Here is a 5,542-nt window from a genome sequence, read left to right as displayed (position 1 = left end):
GATCTTCACTTGAAGAGATGTCAAATTGAATTGATAGAGGAAGTTTCCTCACCTGGGAGCTACATGTACCAATCAAATTGAAAGTCTTGCCACTCCAGCTTTCTCCAGCCCTTGCACAGGTTACATCTTCACTACATTTAAGGCTATTGCTTAAGAATGAGCTACAGTAGAAAAAAAAAAGCAAATTCATAATTATTAGAGGTATTTGATAGTTATTTTTAGATATGTTTTCAAGGAACTTATGCCTCACTTATGGATTGACTCAATGATTTCTTTTTTTAATGTCATTTTATTTTTTTCAATTACAAGCAAAGATAGTTTTCAACATTCATCTTTTTGTATGTTTTTAAGTTCTTACCTCCCTTCTATTCCTCTCCTTTCCCTAAGACAGTGAGTAATCTGATATAGATAAAAAGGCATAATCATATTTAACATATATCTAGATTAATCATATTGTGAAAGAAGAATCAGAACCAAGGGGGAAAAAGGAAAGGAAAAAGAAACATGACAAGTTTTTAAAAGTGAAAATAGTATGCTTCAGCTTTTATTTAGACTCTAGTTTTTTCTCTGGTTGTGGATGGCATTCCCCATCTCAAGTCTTTTAGAATTATCCTTGGTCACTGAACTGCTGAGAAGAGCTAAATTGATGATCATAGCTGATCATGACACAATGTTGCTATTAAAGTGTACAATATTCTGCTCACTTCACTCAGCATCAGCTCATGCAAGCTTTTCCAGACTTTTCTGAAGTCTGTCTGCTCCTGAATTCTTACTTAGTACAATAGTACTCCATCACAATCATATACCATAATTTGTTTAGCCATTCTCCAAATGATGGACACCTCCTCCTTTTCCAATTCTTTGCCACTACAAAAAGAGCTGCTACAAATATTTTTATATGAGAGTCTTTTCTCCTTTTATGTGATCTCTTTGGGATTAAGATGTAGTAGTGGTATTGTTGGATCAAAGAGTATACAGTTTTATTGTTCTTAGGGCAGATTCAATGATTTCTTTCTTTTTTTTTTTTTTAGATTTTTTTGTAAGGCAATGGGTTAAGTGTCTTGCCCAAGGTCACACAGCTAGGTAATTATTAAATGTCTGAGGCCGGATTTGAACTCAGGTCCTCCTGACTCCAGGGCTGGTGCTCTATCCACTACGCCACCTAGCTGCCCCCCAGACTCAATGATTTCTAAGGTCCCTTCCATTTTTTTAAAAGATTTTTTATTTTCATTTCTATGACCATGTTCACCTTCATTCATGTCCTACTCCACTGTTTATTTATCATGCTATGAAGGCAACCTTAGTTCTGTCTGTAAGTAGAATCTAAAGTCTAGCAGGACCATTCAAACTAGAAGAATTTTGAGTACATATATATGGTAAAGGATTGTGTGTGTCTATTGTCCAAGAATTACCATATCTAAATGTGAAAGAATTCAACAAGATGTTAGGTTCTGGGGCAGTTAGGTGGCATAGTGGATAGAACACCAGGCCTGGAGTCAGGAGGACCTGAATTCAAATGCAACCTCAGACACTTAATAATTACCTAGCTATGTGACCATGGGCAACCCCATTGCCTTGCAAAAAAAAACAACCCAAGATGTTAGGTTCCAAATGACAGTATTTTGGCCAAAAGAACTTTTGAATACTTTATAATGAGATGTAACAGAGTTTGGATCTAAGTCCATGGCTAGAATACTTACACATGAAATCACAGATCCTTTAAGCATTGAAGAGTAAATTTGAATCAGCAGAGATTAGAGATAAGAGATATTCAAAGCTGGAGAAACTTCTTCAAAAGAGACAAAGGTCAATTTTCTCTATACTAGAGGAGATAATGTGGTATAGCGAGAAAAGGGCCAGCAAACTCTGGTCCAAATCCTAGACCTGCAATTTAATGCCTATGAGATTTTGGTCAAGTCATAACCCTCTAGCCTTTAGTTTATCATCTCTAAAACTAACAATTTGGTCTAGATGAAATTTAAGATCAGCTACAGTTTACAGAGATAGATTTTTCTGAAAATGGGACTTAGTTAAATCTTAAAATTACGTATTTCATATATTTCATTTCAATTTGTTCTATTTAGGAGGCAGTTCAGGAAGCAAGTAAACTATAAACACTTTTTCATGTGGTCAATTTGTATATTGAACTAAAAAGTACAGTGCCTTTTTAGGACATCTATTAAACAAATTAATAAAACATTAAGATATCTTATGTTTTCTCAAGTTTTACTGATGCATCTGTAAATTATATTGAAAATACATTATGGGGGGTGGCTAGGTGGCACAGTAGATAGAGCACCGGCTCTGGAGTCACGAGTACCTGAGTTCAAATCCATCCTGAGACACTTAATAATTATCTAGCTGTGTGGCCTTGGGCAAGCCACTTAACCCCATTTGCCTTGCAAAAAAAAAACACTAAAAAAAAAAAGAAAATACATTATGAAAAATTGGATTAATTACTTACTTCTTTGACACTGCAATAAGCTGATAATTGAAATCAGAAAGCAAATCTCCTTTGCTGATACATAACTGAGAACAACTTTCTTAAAATCTAAATGTCCCTTATTCAGATAATTTTTAAAAATATCCAGTGCAATCAATGATATTCAGTATTCTTGAACATGAATAGTTTTTTTCGTAATTCAGACATGTCAGATATTTATATTTGCATTCTCATGATCTAAAATAAGTATTTTAAGGGGCAGCTAGGTGGCGCAGTGGATAGAGCACCAGCCCTGGAATTAGAAGGACCTGAGTTCAAATCAACCTCAGACACTTAATAATTACCTAGTTGTGTGACCTTGGGCAGTCACTTAACCCCACTGCCTTGTAAAAACTAAAAATAAATGAATGAATAAATAAATAAAATAAGTATTTTTAAGATTTCATTATCTCCTTGTAAAGTTGTTTCCTAGTTTAAAATCCATATTTCTGTCCAGATCAAAACTTATCCAAATTAAGAGTATTAACTGAGTCAATTATTTGAAACTGACTCAATATTGATCACTGATTTACATTATGCAGTAAATGGACTTTATATTTTATAGGGAATTTGTGGGAAAATAATTCAAATGTTTCACTTCATCATCATGCACAGCAGTTTAATTAATTCTGAATTCAGTGCTTAGAATGAAAGTTTAACTTAAATGAATCTTGTTTTAGAAATAAAGACATTTTATAATGACTTAAAGATCAGTATTGGAGTGGGTTTGATTTAGAAAATTCATAACATATGTATAAACACTTGCAACAAACGGACAGCCTCTTTTTTTTATTCGGCTGATGGTAATATTCAGATTGCTAAAAATATTTTTGCATTTCAGCACATCAAGTTACAATAAAATTATTACTTATGTAGAAAAAAAGATCACTTGCAACTCTAAATCTAATCACTTACAACTCTATGTCTAAAGTCATAATGGAAATGGGGATAAAATAATCTATTGCTACCTAAAGCACCAATGGTACCTATATATTCTTATGACACAAATAAAAGAATAAATAAGGTTTGACTATGTCAAATGAGAGTATTAAAATAAAATATAATCTCAAAATTCCTACTGGCATCTCACACCCAATCTGTTTCAAAATGAATGCATTATCTTTTCAAATACAACCAACCACTGTATTCTCTTCTGGTTTGCCATCAGTGGCACTATCATTTAGCCAGTCTCTCAAATTCAATACCTTCCTAATCTCTCTCACATCTGACATCTCTTCTCTGTTCTCATTGCCACCATATCTCATTGTACTTATAATAATCACATAAGATAGGCCCCTCATTACTTGTACCTAAGGTATTGTGATAACCACATAATAAATCAAGAGAGACCTAATGGAGGAACAAAATTTGATCTGATTCTTGAGTAATGGATAATGTCTGTATAGGTAAAAGGGAGTTGGGTGGGGGGGAATCCACAAAAGAAGAAAAACATAACTTAAGGCAAAACTCCCTTCTGAATCTAAAACTCTGTTTCATAAACTAAAAAATAAACAAGTTGGCTATTGCAGGAATCCTGGAATGTTGTAATAAGGGTATGAATTAAGATAGTAAAAGTAGAAAAGATGATGAAGGATAGGTATGAAAGATATTTCAAAGTAAATATTAACTGAATTTTGTTATTTCCTCAATTTAGAGGATGAAAGAGTAGTATAGAATGACAGACTTGAAATCAGGAAGATATGAGTTTAAAATTATCCCTATCATATACTGATTGTGTTAGTCAGTCAATAAACATTTATTGAGTACCTCTATGCCAGGCACTATATATTAAGTACTAGGCATACAAAAAAAAGCAAAAAACAATTCCTGTTCTCAAGGAACTGTTTGATAAGAAAGACTAGGCAAACAATTATGTACAAAAAAGTCATATGTAGAACAAATGAGAAACAATCAATTGAGGGAAGACACTAGCATTATGGGAAATTGGAAAAGATTTCCACTAAAAGGTGGGATTCTCTCTGAGCCTCAGTTTCCTCTTTAGTAAAACTGAGATAATACATTATATGTGATTATTGTGAGTACAATGAGATATATGTTTGGTAAACCCTAAAGGTTTATATGCATGGTCTTCAAGTTTTATGAAAAGTAAGAGTCTTTCTGGGAAGAGAGACAAATTATAAAGAACAAGTTTGTGGGGAAGATAATTCACTTTTTGAATACAATGAGGATGAGATGATATTTGGTATGTTCTCTGAACCCCTATGGGCACTCAAAAGAGAGCTATAGATATAAATAACATTGTCCAAATAATTAAAGTTTTTAAGTTTATTATATATAAGCCTGGCAACTTTTTGATATCAGATAGGAAAATTGTTCTCTGTTTATTATTTTTATGCTATTTATTTTATACTATTTATTATGCATTTTTCAGTACTCAAGGGCATAGTTGGTACAAGTCATGTATGAGCTCTATGCAAACTTTGAAATTTATTCTCCAAGTTTAAAAATGATGTTCCTGTGCCCTGCTATCTGCTAGAGGTATTGAACCTTCATATAGTACATCCAATTTGATATCAGAAAATATTTATGGAGCATGAAAAATATTTAGGCAACTTGCCTAGCCCTTACTCCTTACCAAGGAGCTGGTAGTACTAAATAACATATTAGTCCAAGTTATATAAGTATGTTGTCTACATTTTCAGAAGAATTTGTTTTGCCAGGGTATGTAGAAACATATCAAGGGATTTCTTTTAGGGTCTGCTTGTTTTAATTTGCTCATGCCTCTACTTGGAAAAAAAATAAAGCTGAGCAAAAGAAGGAATAAAATTAAGAATACTGGCCTTGGAATCAGATGAGCAAGCTTTTAACATATGACTCTACCTCTTGATAGAAGGATGACCTTAGATAACTCACTCCATCTTCTTCAACTGAAAAACAGGAATGATACTTTTAATAACTTGCACCATGGGATTGTTATATATAAAGTGTTCTTTAAACTATATAACACAATATTTTTTTTTATGGGAGAGCCAGGGAAATGGCTAGCCTTTTATTGAAGGGAAGAAAATAATACATATTTCAAGTAACCAGTCCTGGGGC

This window comes from Macrotis lagotis, chromosome 4, assembly GCF_037893015.1.
Source record: "Macrotis lagotis isolate mMagLag1 chromosome 4, bilby.v1.9.chrom.fasta, whole genome shotgun sequence".
Lineage (NCBI taxonomy): Eukaryota > Metazoa > Chordata > Mammalia > Peramelemorphia > Peramelidae > Macrotis > Macrotis lagotis.
The sequence above is the reverse complement of the archived record's forward strand: the minus strand, read 5'-3'. Positions refer to the sequence as shown.